Consider the following 25414-nt stretch of genomic DNA (forward strand, 5'->3'; position numbering starts at 1 on the left):
GGTGTGGGAAGAGCCTTCTGCACCCTGCCAGTGCTCAGGACAGCCAGCCCCTGCTCCCTCACTGAGCCTTCATGGGGACAAAATACTCCTGCCAAGCATGTCTACAATCACACTGGTTGGTAGGAATTGGTATAGTTGATATTGTAAGGGATTTAAGGTGATTTATTCAGGAAATACGACTGAAGAGAGCATCCTACTTTGCTAAGTAATTTATAAACACAAAGCTAGGCCCTTCCCAAAGAAGCATCTCTGTGTCCAGAAAGAAGAGAGAGTGGAGGCTTAGTTACCACACGTTACACATACTGAGCTGGGACAGAGAGCTTATTTCAGGCTGGGCCTTTCAAACAAGCCTGAGAGAACTAGGCATGCTATTCCAAGTTAATTGCAGTCAGATATCAGTTACCTGTTTTCCAGAGAGTGAAATATCCAACTGAAAATACTTCCCTGGAGTCAAGTTGAGAAATGTGGTCTCTACCACACACCCATACCATTGCTGCTGTCTTTTGGTCCACTTTCTAATACACTCCATTGAAGGAATAAAGAAGCCTCTGCTGCCAGATAAAGAGTCCAGGAAGGATCTGGAAATGTATGGGTCAATCTACGTTCAGACATCATTTCACAATTTCTTGTCTCCGGTTTTATTATCCTTCATGTTACTGTGGGGTAATATTAAGGTAAATATTGCTTTATGTCCTGCCAAATGTGAACCACGCCTTTGGCCCTCAGCAGCAGCAAAGTTTCCCATCTCTAAAAGGAGATGGGAAACTGAGGATAAAATAATCTTCATTCAAAAATGGAGACTTTGGTACTTGTTACTTTTATGTAACTCTCCCTTCCTTACAGGGACATCTGGTCGTCATCAACCTTTTCTCTACAGACACTGCTGGCTGACTGGAGCCTGTGGCAATGAGCCAGCAGCTGCTTTTCTGCCTCCAGACAGAGTGTTCAGTCTACAATAGGCAAATCCCACCCTGCTTCTTGGGGTTTTGTTGAGTTTAGCGTTGTTTTTTTTTTTATTATTGTTTGCAGGTTTTCCCTAAGGACAGGGGATGCTTTTATTGCAAGGCTTTAATATGTTTTGCCTCACAGACTGGTCACTCAAGCTCTTCACATATGAAGGTTAATGCTGAAGTACTCCACAAAAACAAATCTCTTGTAAGCGTAAAAAATGTAAAGGGAAATAGTACAGTCAGAAGAGTGATCATACTGGCTTTATTTGCTGAACAGTTACTAAAAAAAAAACCCCTAATTCTCCCCTCCTCCAAGGAAACCACTAGATACAGGCACAAGTGCTTGCGGGGAGAGAAATGGTTGCTCACCCCAGAGCTTGTTTACATTATATTTTTCTATATGCAGGGGAAAAAAAGAGGATTTGGACATCCACGAAAAAAGATTTATGCTTGTGCTGTGTGAGTCTGCTAAGGCAGTGTATTTGATTTTTTAGTTAATAGCTTCTGCAGGCTTTACCTGCAGTAAGCATCAGACTCTGCACTTGTTCTTTATAAATGAGCATCCTGCGGATGACTAAGCAAAAGGAACCTATGGAAACCTCCTCTTACAGCATGTAAATCATTGCCAAAACATTTCCTTTTCCCCTGATGACATTATTAATGTGTTGCTTGCATAGATAAATTAGGTACTCGAGAGCAACACATTCAGCAGCCCTCAGTGCCCCCACCTACACGTCCCTTGCTTTGGCACAGGGATGACTGCTCTGCGCACGGCCGAGTTTGCTGTGATGATTCATTTTTAATATGTGGATGTGATCGTGCAGAAACTATCACAGTGCAAGTTTACAGCACCAGGATCAACACCGTACCTTAGGGTTGCACTTTGGGATGCCAAGGGAATTCATAAGGTGCTGACAGATGGAGTGCTGCTGTCCCGGGCTCAGCGGGTAGCACAGGTCTGCCACTTGTACCCAGACAGAATACCTCAGCTCCATAACCCTGCCTATTCATTTTCACAGGATTTCTTAAGCTTTTACAACAAGTGAGCTGGACTGCATTTTTCTTTCCCAAAGCAGAAGCAAAGTATGGCTAGAAAACGGCAGCAGGAGGGGCGAGCTGCTGTCTCTCGAAAAGACAAGAACTTGCCAGTCACCCTCTTGTCTCCGTGCCGGGCAGAGGCTCGTGGACCCCAGGCCCAGAGCAGCAAAGGAGGAGCATGTATTAAATTGCTGCTCAAAGATCCAGAGCACCACAGGGCAGCAAAGCCAGATTTAGGAGCCAGGAGCCAAGTGCCATCTTCTGCATGTGCAGCGTGATGTACCTCACCATAGAGCAGCAGCAAAGGGACAGAATCTGGCTGCAAGTGCCACAACTTCTGCTACACAGAAAGAAGCCGATTAAGAGAGATGTTGTGAAAGAACAGCTGTTTTAAAAAGCTTAACTTAGGTCTTCCTGTAAGTGGAAAGCTTCTATTATTTACCAGGATGGCTCCTTCACCATAGTCTAAATTCATATCCAAATGCTTAAATAGAGAATCACTACAAGATTCACAGATTTTTTTTTTTTAAAAAAGTAAAAATATATACAGAAAAGAGATGCAGGAGAATTCAATCATGTAAACAAAAGAAAATAATAAAATAACAAGGTAAAACTAAAGAAACAAACACATTTTCAATACAAAGCAGAGAACAAAAATAAATGCTACCATACCATCTTTTCCAGATATAAAAATATATTTAAAATATCAGTGGAATAGTCTCAAGCCCTTTTTAGCCTTCCTTCAGCCAGGTCCCTGATGGTGTCTGTAGTACCTAGTTCCACTTATGGCACACATGCCCAGCTTGGATAGCAAAAGCAGAGTAACACATGAGGTTTTTGTGTCAATGCCATATCTTTTGTAGAGTGACACAGGGTTCCAGTATTTTCTCTAGGGCTGTGTTTGAGAGAGCATGTTAATTTTTTTTTTTTTTTCCACACTGAGTTTCACAACAACTTCCCGGTCACCTTTAACAAAAGTAAAATCTACCCTGTTATGTTTATTATTAACATCTATAATATGATGTTCATCATAGACTATTTATTATCTTCTTTCTGACTCTTTAAAGACAAAAGAACACAAGTTACCATGCCTCCTAATTTTAGCCTCAGAATATCCACAAAAGTCTCTTGCATATAAAGAACAACTTTACTTCTGCAATAGGAAGTCTGCAGCCTCTTTTCTTATTTTTTAGCTCCGTGATAAGAATTCCCTGGGAAGGTGTACATCACTGAGTTTCAGAGGAACTTTTTAAAAGTAGTTCTGTAATTACCCCCTTTATTAGTTGTTCAAGCATTTAAAAAGTATACAATCCTTGTACTTTTCTGTACAAGTAATTATTTCTCCAGTTTATCTGCCTGGAATACTTTTTTTTTTTTCAGTCACATTGTTTCTCTTAATCTAGCCCTTCGTGTAAATCTTCCCAAATGACTGATGCTAATGCAGCTGTCAAAAGGTTTGAAAATATTTTACTTTCTTTTCCCTTTTCACTATCCTAGATTCATAGTTTTATACATTCTGGATCTATATCTTCATCTCAAATGGTACAATGAATAACATTTTACTAGGTTAATCAATACATGCCTTACATCTAGCAATAGAAATTTACAGTACAGTTAATGAATCAGTTTCTAGGATCAGAATTAAACAAAGGATTTATGCAGACTGTGGCCACTTCTTGATAGCTATCCCTGTTTTAGAATCAAGAAGTGAAAGCAGGTTGGCCTAGCAGCACTGTTACTCATATTTTACTTAAACTTCGATATTGCAAATATAGAACCATATAATAGTTTGAGTTGGAAGGGAGCTTCAAAGGCCATCTAGTCCAACCCCCTACAAGAAGCAGGGACATCTCCAACCAGATCAGTTGCTCAGAGCCCTGTCCAACCCGGCCTTGAATGTTTCCCAGGATGGGACAATCCATCACCTCTCTGGCCAACCTGTGCCAGTGTTCCACCACTCTCATTGTAAAAAATTTTTTCCTTATATCCACACTCTGACTCTACCTCCTTTTATTTTAAAAACATTATCCCTTGTCCTATCGCAACAGGCCCTGGTAAAGAGTTTTTCCCCATCTTTCTTAGAAGCACCCTTCAGGTACTGGAAGGCCGCTATCAGGTCTCCCAGGAGCCTTCTCTTCTCCAGGCTGAGCAGCCCCAACTCTCTCAGCCTGTTCTCACAGGAGAGGTGCTCCAGCCCTCTGATCATCTTTGTGACCTTTCTCTGGACTCATTCCAACAGGTCCACATACTTCTTATGCTGGGGGCTCCAGAACTGGATGCAGTACTCCAGGTAGGGTCTCACAAGGACAGAGTAGAGTGGCAAAATCATCTCCCTCAACCTGCTGGCCATGCTCCTCTTGATGCAGCCCGGGATGCGGTTGGCTTTCTGGGCTGCAAGTGCAGAAAATAATACCTCCGAGGCAAAACGGTGTTGTGTCTAGGAAATGTTTTTGCCCTTTCCTCCATAAGCTTTATCACTTCTTTAGATAGTCTGTCAAAAATGAAATAATCCGTATTTGCTGTTTCTTCAAATGTATAAAGCTTTTAAAATTTGGGTTTGTCTTCTCATTTCTGTTGGTAGAACTGATATAATTCATCATTTGGAAATTCCTTCTGATCAACCAAGCTCTGTCTTTCCTCTTTCTGTGTTTCTAATTGCTACTTTTTGATTAGGCTCCCTAATAAACATTGAGAAGATATCAACGGACTGAGAGGCAATCCTGGTTCAGATATTCATATGTATCATGTCCCACATTTTCATATTCTTCTCTTTTGTTATACAATCACCTCTACATTAACACTTTTATGCTCCAAATACCAGGGTCCAGCTGCTCAAATTCCCTTATTCATCACTATTACACAGAAGACTGGTTTGGATATCCATTCCAAAATTTGCTTTCACTAGCTTTAATTGTTGTCTTTCATCACTGATTTGTTTGGTGGTCTCATGTAAAAGCTGAGAATTGATCAAGTTATTAATATTCCTTTGAATATTAATATTCTCTAGCCAGTTGCAGAGCAGGGCTTCTAATTCTGATGACTAGTAACTTGTATGTGTTTGTCTACCTAAATTTAAAATACTCAGTAAGCTCAGACACTTGCAGTTTTTATGGACCACTTCTTTGTTGCAGAAATTTAATTCTATGTTAAAACTAGTTTCATATTTTCCATATTCTTGTTGCCTTCCCTTGCATCCTGGGAAATAAAATACAATTCTATGTCTGCTTTTACTGGTTGACCACACATAAAGAGCATCAAAGAAAACATTTTTGCATAAAATGTAATCATAATCTATCTAGAGATCAGAGTTGAGATTTTCACTGTGTTGAGCCCACTGTACAGGGTGCACTCGCATCTGGAAGCATCATTAAAAAAGGCAAGGCTGGACAGCTATTATTCATTATTAATTTGCAGTTGCTTTCAAATGCTTTTCAACATCATCAAACCAAAAGAAGGTATTATCACCAAGCAACTCTGGCATCACTTTTGAAAACATCTCTTCTGTTCTGCTGTACTGTACCATCAGGACTTGACTGAACATGTCAAATCATACAGTTCTGCAGGAACTGTATAAAAATACAATAGTACAATCCATAGTTCTATCACATTTGTGTTGGAGGGATGCCAACCAGCCTTGGCACTGCGCAATAAATTAATAATACGTTCCACTGGTAAGTTTCACTTTGAAGTGTTGCTGAGTGGCTGGTAGTAGTTGAGTGGAAAGTAAGCATATCAGAGTTAAGCAAAATTAACTGCCAGGGCTGGACCCACCACACAGAATAGATGCATTTCCAGGCAGAACCGTAAGACAGCATATATGTGTGGGATAGGTACTTCGGCATTATGATCATTATGGCTAGTCTTACAGCTTTATCTCCCCAAGTTTCATCTACAGGGATGGAAAGGAAAGAGTTCTGGATGAGGAACCCAACAGAAGTGTGTTGAACCAGTCCTTGGACTACACTGGTAGAGACATTCGTAGCAGCTGGGCTGCTTTCTGTCAGAGTATTCTATTGGTGAGTGTGGGACGTGCAGTGCATCATTACTCCTAGTGCTGCATTACTGGCTTTCTTCAAAGTAATGTAGATAAGCTGTAGCACATGGAAGTGATATGGTGAACATACTTGCTGCATTTGTTATTACCATGACGTCATATCAAATGGAAGTGAAATGGTGCATCAGACTGGCCACAGAACCTGCTGCCTACCACATACTCATGTAAAACTCTCCCAGCGTCCTTCACATAGCTTCTGTTCTGAATCTCCAGCAGCATCAACAAGTTGCAATCCCTCTTCTCAGCTCCCCACTGTATACATACTAAAATAAAACTTGTGATTTGCTTCCAGATAAACGTAACTTGTTTCATTGTTATATAAAAAGGTCATGTTTGAAGGGCAACTTGCAGACCCATATAGCCAAGACTGGTGCACTCAGAAACAATCAGGGCAAGCCACAGCCTGACTGACAGATGCTCTCAGCCCTCAAAACTGCTGCTGAAAAGCCGCCCTCAAAACTGTTTTCAAAAGTCAAGGCCAGAGCACGATAGCACATAAACAAACAAGTATTAGATCTTGCATTAGCTGAAATTCCCAGGGAAAATGAAACTATGAAACATAATGCACACTGCTATTGTTCCTCGGTTGTGCTATGTTCTACTTACTAAAAATGCCTGAATATCTTTAAAACGTATTAAAAGGTAAAAATGATGTTGTGACACGTGTAAGAGGAAGACAAAATATCAATTCTAATAATGTCTAATAAAGCCAAAACCTTCAACTAGAATCTTGAACTCCATTAAACTGAATTTGAGGTTCAAAATCCAGCTACTGATGCTTTTCTACTTTTCTTCTTTCTCCAACTTTTACTATCTGTATTTCGAGCATGCTATCTACTACAAACTCCACAGCAGAACGACTTCTTTATTGTCCTGTTACTTCAATTGCTTGGAAGAGGCAGGAACAGTCATGCAACACAGAAAAAAGTGGCCATAAAAGGTCAGAGAAAAGATCCCTCAAGTCTGTTGTCCTGTCTTTAGTAGTAGGTTGTAAGAGGTAATAAAGGAACAAGTTAGGAAACTAAGATTCACAATGAGTTATACACATCTAAAGGAAAAATAACCAAACTGTAGAATATTTTGTCCAAAAGTTTCAGGTATGTTTCAGAATTGATTATGTGTACATCAGAGAAAAGCCTCCAAGAACTGTTTATCTCACCAGTGGGATCTGGTGTCTGTCCACATCAGGGACTCTGCAAGAGCCTGTTGCTAATTTTATGGAAAGTCATCTGTTGCACATGCACAGTGTGAGGTTCTCAAACAGTAACTTTGCAACATCTGAGACAAATTTTTTTCGAGTGAGTCAAAGCGGCTTTTCCTCTTCTGAGGAGCAAGCTCATGCCAAGACAGAAGTTCTAAGAGAATCTATTTCTGAGTTATCCGAGTGCATACATAGCCCCTGAAGATTTTTTTTTTAAAGAATGGAAAAAACTTCTTAAAAGAAATAAAAAGAGGAATTTTTTTGCTTTGAATCAATGAAAACTGGACAAACAGAATTTCACAAAAAGTAGCAAAAAGGAAAAACTAAACCAAAACCTTTTGTCCGAAGAAAAAGAAGCAGAATTCAGATAAAGTACTTTAGAAACTGTTAGTGGCTACTAAACTAATGCATTTAAAAGGAAAGTTCTTACTCAAACACCAGTAGTAGAAATTACTGTAGGACTTCAACTTTTTACTAAAAAGGTTGGGTTTTGGCATAAGCAGCTTAGCCTGTATTTTCATTAAACTTATCAGCAATGAAAATCCTCCATTGATCAAGGCTCTGGACCTGCCTAAGGTGTAAAGAAGCTCAGATCCAAGGGCCACCTTTATATCACAGCACTTTCTGTAGGTTTTTTCTCAACCTGGTAACTGAAGCTGCACAATCAAACAGCAATAAATATTCAGTCACTAGCTACCCATGCTTAGATACAGCGTATTTTTTAGTGATAAAGATAGCTCAAGCTACCACTGATTAAGATTATTCAGTTGTAGTGCATCACGGAAAGCCTTTATTTCTTTTCCATGCAATACTCAGAGTACCTTGGAAATAAAATGAGAGAAAAAAAAATCCTTGTTCCAAATAAGCAGCAAAACTCTCAACCAGAATCCCTCTAACTCCCTCTCTGGTGCATAATGCTTTCCCCAGTTGCTTTACTCAAGACACTTCCTCAAAAGTTATTTGGGATTTTTTTGGAGAAAGCATAACAGCAGCAAGTCTGTCATAACAAGGGCAACACCTGTGCTTCCCCAGCTACCTGGAATCCCAAATTCAGTGTGTATCTTTTTGTGGTTTAGAAGTGAGGACCATGTTTTTCAGTTGTGACTTGACAATGAAACACAACAGGATACGATTATCTGAATATTTAATATCCCCTGAGCTTTCTGAGGAAGCTGCCTGTCTGAAATCTTTGCATTTTTATTAAATCTGACAATATGCATAGAAATAAAAATAGTCAGTGACTACATTTTGTTATTATGGTAAAAAAAGACTGCCTTAATGTTAAGGTTCCAGATTGTCTAAAGGTCTACATTTTGTTAACAAAACTTACAGTCTGTAGTGCTGCTTGGACAAGCTTGTTGGAATGAACACATGTGGGCAAAGAGATACCACTCAGCATGTGTTGTAGTAGCACAGTCTGTCAAATAACTATTCAGCAAACTAAGGTGTTATTTGGAGTGAATAGAAGCAGCGTAGTTTAGTCTTAGACTAGCATGGAAATGGTACAGTAACCTGGCCCATGAGCCAGGCTATGGTTGAGGCGTGTTTGTGGTGTTTGTGTCACATATTCTATGGTACTTATTCATGAAGGCAGACAGTTACGCACCAGTTCTCAGTATCACATTTGTTTAAGGAATTGTAGTTCACTGTCCCTACCAGATACAAGATATGCAGGCAGCTTGTATATATCACAAAACACAAGATACTTCTATTTCTATAGTCTCAGTAACAAAGTTGTAGTAATCCATGCCAGAGAGCTCTCCGCTGGAGAGGCAGTTCAGGTGGTTGTTTATTTCCAGCATTCTTGCTCGCAGATATTTTCCAGGCATTACTAAATTCCTACTCCCTAACAACCAATTCTCTATTATTAACATGCATTGACAGCCCACTCACTACCTGTAAATGTACAATGTATTTGGCACCAATCAAGCTTCATTTGCTGCCTGAGAGTATGGATTTAGTTTGATGGACGCTATCAAAAACAAACCACAGAACCGCTTGGAGCTAGATAATGCAGATAAGCCGGTGCAAACTGAAATTCCATCTAAGAACTGGAGAAGTCAACTGGACGTCATCACACAGTGCTGTAGGGTATAAAATGATAGAAGCAATTGACTGCATTTCTAGCAAATTACAGTGTATTTTCCAGGCTCACAAAGATTTTACACTCCATTATTAAACAAACAAAAACCATGATTGTTAAAATTGAGGAACATGTCTCTATTATTTGTATGACTATTACAAATACATCTGTTAAGTTGATTATTAATGCATCAATAGTTAACACAATGGAGCACCAAACCAAGAGGTCTTTCCAGGTACCCAGGAATAAGTACATCAGTTTGCTTATCTAACCAGCAGACCTCAAAGCAGACTCCTTTGACAGTCCCCCTCACACCCCATTCTGTTCCAGTGTGGGGCCAGGGAGAGCTGTCCTGGTTTGTAATGCAAGGGATCTGCCTGTACCACTCTGGGAAGTGAGGTTTTGAACACTTAAAAAAGGTGCAGTCATGAGAACTAGAAAGGTGGAAGTAACGTTTGCAAAGAAGTTTACCTTAAGTTAGTCAGCAAGGAGCTAAGTCTAATCCAGAGATGAGTTGAGCCTACCTCCATTCTGAGGAAAACACAGGACTCATACATATAAACTCCATATTGCATCAATCATTTTCCCTCTTCTTGCTAGGGTCTATATAGTACTTCGTTTCAGAGAATGAGCCTTCTCTTATTCATTTCCTATATTATTTGCCATCCATGAAGGGAGTCTATATCAGGGAGCAAAATTGGCTAGCAATGGTGAGGTAGCAAAACTAATTAACAGAGACAGTCTGATCAGGAAGCATAATCTAGAAACTCATGGAACTCTCAGGTTCCTTGGCCAAGAGAAGTGCAGATAATAAATCTCACACTAAAGAAAGGTTGAGTTTGTGGGGGCTTTTTTGGAAAGGAGGTACTGAAAGAGAAAAGGTCATGGCTGGTACTGGGATTGCTATGATAATAGTAAAGGGAGCTATTACAAATGGAGCTTTTAAAGCCTCTTGAGAAAAATCCATTATTCTTTATTTTTAATTTTGTTTCCAGAATACAGTGTCCTAACTTTTCAGCCATGGAAAAAGCCTGCAACATTTTACTGAAATTTCCAGTAATGTGAACAATCAGTAAGTGACCAATTTTAATGAGACCTCCAAGAGTCATTAGAAAGCTAATGGTTTCTCAGACGGATATCACTTTGTCAGTTGATTACCTTGCTTCACGTTGGGAATGCATGTGATTACTGCCTTGCAGGGATCAGCAGCAGCACCCCTTATATCAAAAACAATGGCAAGTAATAAAAAGTCTGACTTACACTTCCTGCTTGCCCTGGGCTTTGCTCTCAGCTCCTTCCCAAGCAGGTAGCAGAGCTGATCCTCATCTTCGCTCTGCAACCTCCATCTTGAGGTCAGCAGTAGCCAACGAGCTACCTCACACTTGTCTTGACTTACTGTGACTAGCTCACAGAGACCTCATTTCACAGAGAACTCGAGCCCCAAGAGGAGAATAAACACTTACACTAGTAAAGTTTAATTTATTTCCAGTAATATATTTCCATGTTGTTCTGGTTTTGTTAGTGAGGGGGGGCCTAAGGTGGTAGCTTCTGTAGGAAACTGCTAGAAGTCGCTCCCCTTTGTTCAGGGGACTCGGCCGGGCCTAGGGCGGACCCGCTGCTGGCCACGGCCGAGCCGATTGGTAGCAGAATGTCCCGTGATAACGCCTCTGCGATAACGTATTTAAGTAGGGGAAAACAGGAAAAAGAGGAGGAGAAGATGTGAAGCAGCTGAGCGGGGGGCAGAGAGGGGGAGGCGCGAGCCTCATGGGCCTTGCAGGCCTCACCCTCTGGCCTCCCGCCGGGCAGCCGACTGGGCCCAACTCGGCCCGGCCTGGCTGCAAGAAGTGGAGAGGAGATGAGAAGTGAATAAGATGTAAAAAGGATCCTGAGAGACGTCTGCCAGCCTGTTGTGAGGAACGGCTGCAGACACCAAGGTCAGTGAAGAAGGAGGGGGAGGAGTAACATGGCTCCTGGCCAAGATTCCTCTGCAACTCGTGGTGAAGACCATGGTGGAGCGGGTTGTCCCCCTGCAGCCCATGGAGGTCCACGGAGGGGCAGAGATCCACCTGCAGCCCGTGGAGGACCCCACGCCAGAGCAGGTGGAGGCCTGAAGGAGGCTGTGGCCCGTGGAGGGCCCGCTGGGACAGCTGTTCTAGAGGGACTGCACCCCATGGAAGAGATAACCCACGCCAGAGCAGGGTCTGTGGCCCGTGGGAGGGACCCCACGCTGGAGCAGAGGAGGAATGCGAGGAGTTCTTCCCCCGACGATGATACAGCAGCGTAAAACAACGCGTGATGAACTGACCGCGACCCCCATTCCCTTTTCCCCCCCCATGCCGCTCGGGAGGGGAAGGTAGTAGAGATAATGTTAAGCCCGGGAAGAGGGAGGGGTGGGGGGAGGTTATCTTGTTCCCTGTCTCATTCTCCTGCTAATTTTAGAAATAAATGAATAGTTTTCCCCAAGTCGAGTCTGTTTTGCCCGTGACGGTAACTTTAAGGATTTCTCCCCGTCCTTATCTCAAACCTTGAGCTGTTTTTCTTATATCATCTTCCCCTATTCTCTCGGAGGGTGGGGGGAGCGAGAGAGAGACTGCGTAGTCTGGTCCCGATCGGGGCTGAACTACGACACATGTACAGATCACCATCTTTCATGGTGTTTAACCCATACGAGACAGCACTGGCATGTACCCAGTAAGAGAATTACTTATTCAGAGTACGTACAACAAATTTTTCTCACTACAATTCCACCCCTGATAAAAATAACAAGAGGGAGAGAGAGATGTTGGAAGTCACACTGATGCCATTTCCAAGGGAGGATCCCTGGACATGTGCAGTCCTTAGGCAATAGCATTTTTTGTTCAAAAGGTGACGATGGACCTTTGCCAAAGGAAAAACAAGATGGTTTCGAACGTGATTATAGTACAGTTACTGTTAACCCCTCTGGAAATAACTGCATTGTCTTGAAGGCTTTCCAGGTTAAATGTTTTCACGTTTATCATGGCAAATCCAGAATATCACCAAGATACCCGTTTGCAGATCTTGGCTAATAGCTAAAAACTGAATCATCTCTATTATTGCCTTTATTGCTGACATCTGCTTCTCCCTAAAGATGTGTAAATAACTGCGGCCAACACAGCTGACAGAGAGGGGAGAGATACAAACCAAAAATGAAAAGTGCCTCTGGGATATTTTCAGGCCCATTGATAATAAATTTCAAAGCCTGCTGCTTTCTTATGGCAAGTACTTAAACCTTAGGCTAAGAATACAGTGCTGTAGTATAGATGCCCCTTTTTCTGAGATACAGTCTTTGTGTTTATAATACAACAGAGTTGTACTGCCAGTGTTTCCCATACTAAGGAAGTGAAGGAATATATGTTTAGCCATAAAAGCTGTCATATTAAGGTTAAGAACTTGAAGAAATTTAAAAACAGGAGACCTGGTGAACAGAATTATCCTTCCAATCACTTGTGCTGAGAAGGTAAAGAGAATTTGCAGCCCCAAATTAAGTGCTGTACTACTACTGATTTGAAACAGACCCAGTGAAGCCTCCTCTGAAGATTATTTATTGTGTGCATTTGGAATATCTCATCTGGGTTGTTTTTTTTTTTTCACAGAGAATAATTTAAATGTAGTGAAGGATTCATTCCTCACTCAGACCTATCTTTGCACATTGTGAGTGGAGAAGTGACAGTGCAAAGGAGAGCTGAGTCAAGTGGAAGAAAGTCACTATTTTGTTTATTGTATTCATTACAGTCATGCCCAGGGACACGATGAGTCTAGGGCCTTGTTAGGCAAAAATCACTGTGAAATACAGAGTGAGAGCTGGTGTGAGTTCTGAAAAGCTTGCAGCCAAATAGATAAGACAGAAGCCACTGCAGAAAGCAAGCATAGAAGAGGTCTGAGAACACAGCAGTCCTGGTAAACATCTCAGAGTCATAGAAATAGTTTTATCATTTTCTTCATTTCATGATTGATTTGGGGTGGGTGAAGACATGAACTTCTGGTAGGAAAGGACTAGCAAAATGGAAAACCAAAGGGACAAGACAATGAGAAGAGGAAGGAGAAAGACAGCAAAAGCAGAAGAAAAGACACCGAGCTGCATAGGATCCTGCAAAGCAGCACTTGATTTATGAATTCAGGATACAAACGTGTGAAGACACTTGCCAAAACATTAACAAAAATTGTAGAAGAACAAATGCAATACTCAGGATATTACTGTTCATACCAATATCATTCACTGATTAAAATGATGAACACCAATTCTACACCAAAACTAGATACTGACAAATCACATGGCTGAATTGTGCTCTCTTTTGCCGAGTGTATAGTTTTCCTGTTCACTAATACACTGCAAAGGTGTGAATAAAAGAAAAAAAAAAAAGTAGCTCTAGTTGAGCAATTTTGTTCCCAAAGCTGAGCAGTCTACAGTTTTCCTGCAGTTTCATCCTATGCTCTAGTACAGGGCAGAGACAGGTACTTCTAGAAGAAAACCATCAGGGCTTACAGGTGAGCTACAAAATCACTCGTGCCAACAAAATGCTTTTTGAGAGTCTACTGTTATCATTGATCTAGACAGGTTGGAGAAAATATTATCGAAAAGCCATCAGACACATTAAATATCCTCATTAAATACTGTCAAGCTGATATCATTAAGATACGAAGATTGATCAAATATGTTTGACAGAATAGTAGCAGCAGAAGGCCTCCCAGTCATTGCGTGCTAAAGACAGAGCTGCTACAGCGCTGCAATTTTCTCAGGCTCCAAACTGTAATGGGGATGTTATATTATAACTGTTAAAACCATTTCAGAGCTGTCTTTGAACTGTGCATAGGAATAATTCTGGGACAATTGGCAATAAAACGGGGAGCCTATAATTGCTTAAGTCTTGAGGGAAACAAGAATCAGTTTTGCACACAAATTTCTGGGAACTTTCCAGTTCTTGGAGACACATTACGATAGCTTACTATCAAACAAACAAGTACTGTTTGCTTGTTTATGCCAAAAAGAAAAAGAGCAGAAAGATATATGTACAGAAAATAATCTTCACTGCCATCCCCAAACCCAAACGTAAGCAGTTTCTGTTGAAGATACAGCCTTGCAGTTTTAATAAGAAGTGTGTTTAAATACTTTCTTTCCTGGCTCACACTGTATCTCTCCCTGCTCACACCTGCTGTGGACTCCTCTGCACGCAGAACAGATGCCTGCGTGCTCAGAAGCACGGCTAGGACCAATGCTACCGCCACCCTCATCCTAATGTAGCACTATTTTAAGAGCTAATCGAGAACTGTAGTCTGCTTTCCAAAACTATATTAATGAAAATGAGGTTGTATTCATTTTTGTGCTTAGCTTTTTTACATACTTTCAATTGTTCAAGCTTGATGTTACACTTATTCTTCCTCTAATTAATGTGTATTTGACCCTCAAGTCAAAACTTCTGAAGGAGAAGCTGGAAGCTAAAAGAGGAACAAAATGTGATTTCAAGTGTGGGAGTTTCCTAATAAACCACCCTTCAACAAATTGTAGAAATTGATCATGTTGCTAAATATATTTTCATTTTCCCAAAAAGGCTTTTTAGTTGTGGAAAAAGAAAATAAGTGAGAGAAGAGAAATTTTGCTTACTTCCACTCCCCTCAGGGAGACAATCAAAGTGAAAGTCAAGGTCCTGCATCATCTGGTGCAAAGCCATTTCTTTCTTTCAGCCATTAATCTTAGTGCCAGTGTCCCTGGAGGTTTCATCATTCTTCTCTTTATCCAGAAATATTTACCTTAGCTTTCAAACTGTTTGATTGTAGGAAGAAAAGACCTCATCATTTTGTGTGTAATTTCAGCTGAAAATAATTCTGAAAAGCTTTGGTGATACATACTTAAAATTCAAATTGTACAGTGTAGCGAAACCTCTCAAATTGCTGCTCGAGGGACTGACAGAAGTTGGCTGCTCGGGAGAGGCGGTCTGTCGACAGGAGCGGAGCAGACTCATACTCACTGAGACACTTTGGGGAATACCAAGAGGGAAGCCTGGTAGCATTTAGCAGTTTGTTATGGTGGTCTCATACAAGTTTCAGCATTTGTACGACATAAAAAAATTCCTTTATCCCTAAGTAGACTGCAAGAATGAACTAGTTTCGCTAGATGTTACCAGATAAGACTTCAGGGTATTAATTATGCTGTTACTTCCAAATGGCATGGAAATTCTGCACGATAATATGTTTCAGGTCAAGTTAAATAAAGAAAACGGTCACCGCTTTCTCCACCAGGCCAAAATATAGTTGCTGTATCCCCAAATCCACAAAAGATTAAATGAAGTTAAAGGATTTTTCCCAAAACAAAGCAAAAAAAGTAACCAAAGATAACACTGATCAAAATGTCACTAGGGAAGAGAAAAAGCTGCAAATATACTTTATCTTCAGCACCACCATCAGAAAGGACGCTTGCCCACAGCTCAACTGAAGACCCCAAATATGCAGCGGTGTGCCTGGAGGAGGGTCATTCCCATGGCAGCACACCACACCTGGCTGCTGATGGGTCGCTGGGCCCTCTGACCAGACAGCTACTTGCTCTTCTGCAGAACAGCTCAGGCAATGATCAGCCCTGCAGGCAACAGCCAAAGTTTAGGCCAGAAAGTACAGAGAAGCAAGGAGGGATTATTAAAACTCTAGGTAGAGGAAAGGACCTTGATGATGCTGTACTTGACTTGCATATGAACGCTCTGTGCTTGTTCTCTGCGTGAGACTGGACGCCAGCCTTGCTGAGAGCACACATCTCCAGAGGAAGAAGTGGAAGACACTGCAAGACGAACAACCGTAACGTCAGGGGCTGCAAGTATTTCCATTTTTGCCAAGACAGCCACAGCAGCACCCATGTCATCACAGAGCCCAGAAGATGATCTGTGTTTGACAGCATCTCAGGATAGCTCACGGCACCACACTCTTGTCTCGCCCCAGCCTGCCTGCACTGTTCTGCCTGCCTGTCCTCCTGCAGCACCTAAACCACTCCCTGAAGTAGTGCATGGGGTTAATCTGGATGAGAAACTTTCATTTAAGATGGGCTGGTTAAGTGAGGTGTGCTGTACACGTCATCCCTGTGCTGTGTGTACTCGGGAGTCTGACTGCACATTGAGCTCATCTTGTTCCAGCGAGCGCACACACTCACTTCTGCATTTTGCAACTCGCGATGAATGTTAATTCACTAATGCTTTGTTTTCAAGTAATGCTCTGCTGCGTGAATCCCCCAGAAGATGGCTGTAATTCAAAACACGTCACTGAAAACTAGCACAACATAGCCTCAGTTGTCTCCCTTTAATATATTTCTTCCAGGTTATAATATGTCTAATTTCACTTCCCCAGAGTTGCAGACATAAGAGCAGCATCCCCCCCAGCCCAGCCGGTAACTATGGTGACCAATGCCAGTGCGATGAACACACCTTCTCTTCCAGCAGGAGCCCGGGAGCACTGGAGTTAATAAACAATGTAAATAAAAACCCAGTTGAAAAGAAAACTAAAGCATTGACAAAGCTTTATCTGGGTTTTAAATAAAACACTAGGGAATGCATTATCCATTAATGCCTGTATACCTGTATCTCTCACAGTGTTGCAACCCTTCACCACTTAAAAATGCCAGATAAAACCAGCAAAGTATATTTCTTTGTGTGTAGATGAAAAGGATAGAACAGATTTATTGCTGCCCGCGCCACACATACACAGGCACATGCAGTGACACTTTCGTGTAGCTAGCAGCTGATTTCCCCTTTACAGAGTGTTATTACGGGAACTTCTGGATCCAGTCATGTCGGGTATGTGGCACAAATGTGATAATAAGCAGATGCAGGCCTGGAGGACTTAATAAATCTGCCCCAATGTCCTGATCTGCAGTAGGCATGTTCCGCTGGGGTAGGAAACGCTAGATTTGCGTAATGGACAAAATGCTGCCCAGCCTTGTCCCCTAAGTACGCTTTCGGCTGCTCCTGTCTGCTAAGCGCTTCTGGGCTCCCCTTCCGAGCAGAAGCGTGACAGTTCAGGACTCAGCGTCTCACCGAGATTGCTTTATATCACACAGGAGAGGTGTTGCCCGTGCACATCCACATCCACACTGCGTCTGTCTGCACAGCATGCAGAGGCCCGCACTTTCTGTTAACGCTAAAGCCGTCTGTGACTTGGAGGTGATTTTTCTGTCTGGGAGAGAGACGTGTTGGGATGTTGTCTTCATCTGAATTCTGTCTTAGGTGCTCCCCACTGACACTAAAGGGTAAACTGAAAGGAAGTGATTTACGAAAAGCCTGCATGATAAAGGATTTTGCCAGAATTAGAAGCCAAGTTTTTTGTCTACAGTTAAGCAACGAGCTATCATACATTATTCATTTCACACATTAATTAGTAGTAGTATGAATATTCTTCTCATTTTATCACTGATAGTTTTTTGTTGCTTCCTAACTGTGCAACAAGAACTTTTTTAACCTCTGGAATTTACACAATACATTACATTGTGCCTGTCTTTTCCTTCTTCCACTTTTTTAGAAATATGTTTCTGTTTATCCTAAGTATGCCTGAAAGAAATTTCCTGTGCAGCTGGCAGCTGGTTTGCTGTACCATGGTGTTTCACTGGTAGTATTCTAGCCAGAAACACGAGCAGCGGACAGAGGGGGAAATAATCAGGCTGGTTAGAGAGATGTTTTAAAGAGCAATGTGCGGGTTTATTCCCAATGAAAAAGTGGAAAGGAAGAGCTATGGGTTTGAAGAGCTAAACAGACAAGAGGAGAGGTAAACAAAGAAGAGAGATCTTAATTTACTTTAATGTCTGTGCTCACCTGTCAGCAGGTTTCAGGGTGCTTACGTATCCAAACTGATCAAATGCTAGTTTCTGTGTGACAGTCTCTCCTCCTCGCTTGACACCCCTCAAGGCTACTTTCAGCTTGCTGAAAGTATTCAGACACAAAGTCTGGAGAACCTGAGCCAGGCATGTATTTTTGCCAGTGAGAAAGTAGAACAAACCCCAGAGCACATTTCATGTTCTTTTTCATGAACTATCTCAAGGCCTCCTCTCCCTTCCTCTACAATGCAGTCCCTTCCAAGTAAACACACAAACAAAATAAAAAGCTCTCCTTTCCCCTCTGAAAAAAAAAACCAAAACAGAGCAACTTGCCTGAGCAGCCCCAGTACTTCTGAATACCCTCTGCCAACATCTGCCAACATCTATTTCCCCTGTCTGTAGTTAAAATGCAAATACCATCATCTGCTCTCTCCCTTCTCCTTTCCCTAGACTACTGTGAGATCTGCTACCTGATTTTAGGCAAAGTAAAAGAGCTTTTCCTTGTTGTCTCTCTCCAAAAAAACCATAGGTAACAAAGCACTTTTTATTTTTAGATCCCACGGTTCCACTCCTACTTGTCTCAGCATGGGAGACTCTCTGTCCTCAAAAGATGAGGATTCTTATACGTAAATTGAAAAATACTTATTGCACTGCTGGTTTAACCACTTATTTTCGGAGTGCTGCATTCAGAACTTGCTAATGAAAGTAGCTAAAAGCTATTAGAAATTTCTGCTTGTCCAAGTATCCAAAGCTGAAACATACAACCAAGACTTCTCTGTACACAGCGTCAAACTCATCCCTTCTTATCGTTGTAACCCCATTATTCCAGCCTGATGGTTCACTCCTTCTGTGCTCTGGAGCCTTCTCCCATCCGTCAAGCCACACTACTTAAGGTCCTTCAGGTTAAACTTCTTTTGCTCGCTGTTGTCTCTAAAAGATCGCACTTTAGAACTAAGTAGCTCTCTGTCTTTCTCATTCCTCCAGATGCTCTGTGAAGGTATTCTCCACATCCATGTCACAGGCATCACATCACTACCTAGTGAAGGTGGGCTATAGGGTGCAATCCAATAACAAATGAAAGATAACTTCAAAAATACAAGGTCCCTGGAAAACTTAGCTCCTCAAAAGAGGGCTGAGGAACACAGAAAACAAGTGAGATGTAGACCAGAAGTCTGGAGGGTGGAGAGGAACAGTAGACTTCAACATCTTTGAGAAGAGGAGCTTGAGAAAATCTTTGGAGGACCTAAATATATGCCACACTGGATTTGCACAGTAAATACCTCTTAGTATTGCTTAGGGGAAAGCAATGCTCACACCACCACACAACCTGCCAGCATGTATTTCTCTTCTCCCTGGCAAAATCTTGGAAAGCAACTGTCCTGGTTTTGGCCAGGATAGAGTTAATATTTACCTCGAAGATAAAACAAGCAAACAATCAAAAATATTGCAGAAACTTATTAATTAGGGGCTGAATTGAAGAGAGATACCCAAATTAGCAGTTGCTGGAAGGTATTTTTGGAATAGGCCCTAAACCAAGAAATCAGACAAGTATTTGATATGCACTATGCTTGTGACTAGGGGGTGTTGAGGTGAAGAGGTTCACTTGTTGCCTGGAAGGTATGAGCACACAGAATTGCTCTGTTGGATCAGAACCATCACCTCTGCAACATGGTGCCTCTTCCAAAAGAGCACCGAGTACATCAGTTCCCTGTGTAGGTATTCTATCATTGGAACCAATTGTATTGCATATGGGATCATACATACGACATGAGGTTTTTCAAGGAGTTTGCACTTCAGATCATAGACACATGAAAATGCATTATTCAGTTCAAGTAACTAAGATCTGTATTTTCACAAATCTTCACCTTTTCCCAGATACTGCACAATATGCTTGCATATGCCTCCACCCCAAAAGTGTTATATTTTTAAAAAGAATCAAACTTCTTTTTAGTCCAATATTTTTAATCACTGTTGCATATAACTATTAGTTATAAAGCAATTTATGAACGTCAGAAAATTATACATAAAAGACCAAAAAGATATTTTTCTCTAACGCTACTTCTCCCTCCTAAAGCAGAAACCATCATTAGTAATAAGTTGATTATTTAGCAAGAAACCCTCAGCACTCTCCCACAATAGCTATTAAATGACTCCATAATCTCTGGATATTTTAACAAGCTACTTAATTTTGCAGAGGGATCCTTTATTATCTATATCGTGTTGGACCACAAGCACAATAAAATTACTCTGTTATGGTATATTTCAGTATTAGCATTCTCAAAGGTCAATAAAATAGAGACATACAAAAAAGGCACTTTTTCTTAATTACTCTTTTAGATATCAAAACATGTTTAGATTAAGTTGTGAGCATACGCTAGAGGCAAAGTATTGTCTATTGAGAATGGTTTCCATGTTCCAAAAGTAGTAAGCCTTATTCTTTTGATACTAATGCAGATGTAAGGAGGAACCACATGAAAGTAATGAAATTACACAAGTACGGCATCAGAGTAGAACCCAGTTGCATTTTTAAAGAAATTTTCTCTACAGTCATAATTTGAAGGGGAAAGAGAAAATAAAAAACCACCACCAACAAAAAAAATGTTAACAATCTCAATTACGCCATGACATTTCTGTCACATTTGAAACTGAGATTGTTTTGACCAAGAAATGAACACCAGCATTTGGGGATGCTACATAGCAGCTTTGTCAGGATGGCTAAGGAAGATGCTTGGAACATCCTCACTTGACTCGATATGTTGTCACAGCAATTTGAACTGATGGCAGTTTTGAAATCCGAACAAAACTTTGTGCCTTGACACTACCTGGAAAATCAAGATGCAGTCAGAACAGCTTCATCCAACATTCACAACTGCTCAGATTACATTAGTTCTCATTCACTAGCTTCTATCCTCTAGATCTAACATTATGCTCAAAAAATAAGGTAAGTGGAGAGGTGAGATATTTCTTAAAGAAAGCTGTTGTCCCAGAACAACTCCCAAATGGCAGATAGTGTTACTGACCTAGCACGGATATGCAGAATTCTGGTGCATCCATTAACCTCACGGTCTGCATGTTTGTAGAGCTCAAGATCTTTCTCATCCATTTTCTTTCCTCTCCCTGTTTCCTTTTTTGTTTCTTTGTGTCTCCAGGAACTGAGAATAAACATACTCAGAAAAAAAAAAAAAAAAAGAAACAAAGAACAAAAAGCCTCAAGCAACACCCTGAAGACTTTGGCTTTGAGAAAGAAGTGAAAAATCTACTTAAGGATCACTGTTTCCTATTCTGTCCCTAAATTTTATATAGGACACTACTCCAAAGTATGAGGCTATGGAGAAATACTTAGCCCAAAGAATAAGCTAACCTGATGGAGCTCACAAATTGACAATTCATTCTCCATGACAGGCCTCGAAACCTCTTCTCCTTTCTAAGGGGTGGATGGAAGAACAGAGAAGGAAGTAGTGCAATAGTTAAATACACCAGGCTAGCCTCTGTATTCAACAGAAAATATGTTATGATTAAATGCATTTCTTTTAAACCCCCACTGCACAGGAAAGACTACAGAGAAAGAGAAGAACTGCATCACCCAGTAACGACAGGGTAATTTCTAACGGCAGAGGGAGAACGCACCTGACAGGAGCTGGGCACAGCTCTCTCGGCATGATGTGTAGCCATTTCCCTGTAGACACAACTGCACAGTCACCCCATTCAGACTGGGGCTGCATCGAGCCCCAGTGTTGAGAGACCACCATAACTCATTTTTTTTCTGTTAACTTCAGTTGTTCTCATTCTGTTCTGTCCCACTGCCTGTTAATTGCAGGCCCTTGGAGTTTTTTTCCTCTATAGCACCAACCCATTGTCCTGTGTCTCCTGCCTGCTGGGACCAGAAAAGAGGCATGTAGTTCTCCGGGGCACACACGTGAGTGACGGCACACACACACTGTTACACAAGGCTACGTGTTTTGACACCTGTGCTGTTTGCAGCCACGGCTTCCCATCACAGACATCCACAGCTTCATTGTCATGAAGCAGTTGCTTAAATCATACTGAGCATTTTTGTTTTGTCTTATCTGTCGCTCTGCATGCCTACAAGTACCCACAAGTACCTGACATCCACTTCCAGCAGCCCAGGCAACCCTGTTTTCAGTTTTCTGTTGAACACAATGTCAGCAGACGACAACCCATACTCCACTGATGTCATTCTGTAATGTAACAATGTTACATATAGGTCAGAGTCTGACCCCCATCACCTTTTTAGTAGGGACTTTATTATTTTGTTTTCCATCAACCACTTAGACTGGGGATAATGGGGATATGCGGTGCCACAATGCATTGCAACAGCTTAAGCATATGCTCATGGAATGGCAGCTTGTTGTCAGACATAATTATGTCAGGCTTATCGCAGCTAGCAAAAGCAGATTTAGTACAAACAATCAGCTGCTGAACTCTACAATCTTCTAATAGAACTATTGTAAGAGATATCGTCAAATAGAAGTTGATGATAAATAAGCTTCTGAGATTTGCTCCTCTCCATGTCTGTATTATTTTGTCCAGTAGACCAGAATTTTTCTCCTGTGGAAGCAGCAATAGTAGGTCTCTGACTTGGCAATTTCATCTTTTTTTACTAGGATGTATGACAAATCTTAATCTTTTCCTGAAGGTCACTATTCAGGGGAGGGCAGTACAAAATTTATATGGTTCCTCTGAGAAATCCCAGTCGTTAACTGACTTTCTTGCCCGCTTTATAGAGACAGTTGCTTGTAACACCTTCAGAACAACCACCCTTGTGCTAGCATGAAACAGGTAAAAGGGGCTATAAAGGCTCCTTCTAAGGCCCAGCTTTCCATAGCTACTATAGATTTAATCTGCCAATTTACCATTGCTACTAAAAAAACAGGGTTGCTTTCCTCTTCTTTTGTGGAGGAACCTTTACAGTAACTCAATAATGCAGCAACCAAAATGATCAAAAGAGTGCAGGAGAGAATACTAGCTACTGTGCCTAGGTATGTGTAGGATCCATGGCAGAGAGTGAATCTCACTATTCTCACTTCAACCTGAGCTTTGGATTGACTGTAATGACAAAAAGCCCCTGCTATATCTGCAGTATCCTTTCTCTGGCTTTTGATGGATGATTCTAATCAAGGCAAAAAAATATCCAGGTGACTGAAAATCCTTGAAGTATCCTGGAAGAATCCTGGAAGCCAATTCATCTTACAGATTTGAGCTGGGGAGCCCAAATGCCTGCCTCGTACTGAGTTTGAGAGCAAGAGTAAGCAACTGCTGGTGTGAATTCTTAGCTGGGACAATGATGAGGGGCAGCCTCAGGATCTGCACCACAGCAATTGAAGTAATCACAAAAAAAAAGATTGCTCTCCCTGAAAGACAGAAACTCAGGACTAGTGAGGGAGGTTGTACTATGTCTATCCACTGTTTCATTCCCACTTGGCTTCAGAAGACAACTGTGGAGGACTCAAGACAGGTGGGAATGCCAGACAGGAGGAAGAGCAGCAAAAGGAGAACTACTAGACCTTCAGAAAACCCTCTGCAGACTACAGCTGACTTTCATTTGCTGGTAAATAAGCATGTATATCATGTGCTCTAGGAAGTCTGGTAGACATACAGTCACACACCCGTGTTTGCTCAGGTAGTCCCCAGAAACCCAGTAAAGCATAGATCATCTGTCAGTTCATCATGAACTATAGCTTCACTTCATTCAGTATTTCAATGCGTGCATCTCCTCTGCTTTCCCTCTGATTTCTTCTTTTGTAGAGTCTCCTAGTAAGTTAGCTTATTTCTCCTACCCCCTCATCTCCATAATGTGGAAATAACCTGACACTTGCTGTCACCAGTTTTCTCCCTCCCCTTGTCAACTCTGTGATCTACTGTTTCCTCTGCTGGAGCTATCTTCTCCCTTCCAGCTGTGAACTGCCTTTTGCAGCAGCCCTCTGACCAACCCATGTTCAGACGGCAGCATCACTCCAATAGGAGCAATTTACTGTCCATTTTAGTTGCTCCTTAAACACAACCACAACAATATTAATAACTATTTACTATATGTAATAACTATATGTAAATAACAAATTCTTAATTGCCCCTCTTGGATTCTCCATACTGCAATTTGTAGCCAGATATATGTACATTTGCAGAAAGCTGTGAAAAAGCTTTAGTCTTAAAACACAAAGAACAGTGAAATACGACAATTTGGGATGCTCACAGCAGCAAGTGGGAACTGGTACATTTGCCCACTGTGCCAGAGCTGTTCGAACGTGCTGGGTCTCACACGCCAATGACAGAAGCAGATACCATTGCAGAAGCTGTCATGCTGATGTTGTGCCTGCAATCTGCTCTCATTTCATGTCTTATTTCCTTTGAATTAAAAGTTGAGTGGTGTGTGAAGCACCACCCTTCAGGAGTCTTTCTGCAGTCGCCAAGGTCTCCTCCTTAGCTGGGTACTTCGGAGGCTGTAAATAAGCCGTTAGTTTCTCTGATAAATAAAATAAGGGCATAATAAGAGAGAAGGAATTGGCACCACTGTGTCAGTTTCATTACCTAGGAAAATTATCCTTTTACTCTTCTGGGCACAGAATAGAGATCTGCATTCTAAGCTGTGCAGGTTTAATTTGTAGCCTCCCTTCCTGCACTGTGACTCAGACCTGGAATTACAAACCACCAACATAGAACAAATTTGGAAACAGTAGTGTCGCTTTCTTTGTTTCTCTCTTTCTGATTGCCACCTTGAAGTAGTATGTTATGAATTTTCCCTTTATTATCACTATCACTAATCTTGTTTGAGATCCTGTATTAAATGGTTCACAGGCAAAAGTAAAGAGCTGTAGATGTATTTTTGTCCTTATCTCAGCCCTATGTCTGCAAGAACACTGATATTTTTATTTCCTTCAACTTATTTTGTAAATTCAGTTTCACTTCTCTCCAGTAGTACTCTTTGCTTTTAAAGAAATAGAAGCATTTTTCTTCTGACTGTATCCATTTGAAAAACAAACTTCTATTTTCAGATGGAGTTGATGTGAACCTCTCTTTTTTTGATCTGACAACACCTTCATTACATGTACCCTTTTGCTGAAAACTTGTTTATTTGTACGCCAAAAGAAATTATACTGGCACCAGGGCTGCAAGGATTTTTTCACTGTAGCAATTGTGGAGTTCTTCAAGACAACAATTCTACAGTCTTTAAAAATAGTAATGTAAGTCTGTCTGCATGTTTATTATTTCACTCTGACAAAAAAAACCCCAGTGAGAAATGGTTTCTCCTTCCTGTAAAGATATTGTG

Source organism: Chlamydotis macqueenii, chromosome 7, assembly GCF_036417535.1.
Source record: "Chlamydotis macqueenii isolate bChlMac1 chromosome 7, bChlMac1.mat, whole genome shotgun sequence".
Taxonomy (NCBI): domain Eukaryota; kingdom Metazoa; phylum Chordata; class Aves; order Otidiformes; family Otididae; genus Chlamydotis; species Chlamydotis macqueenii.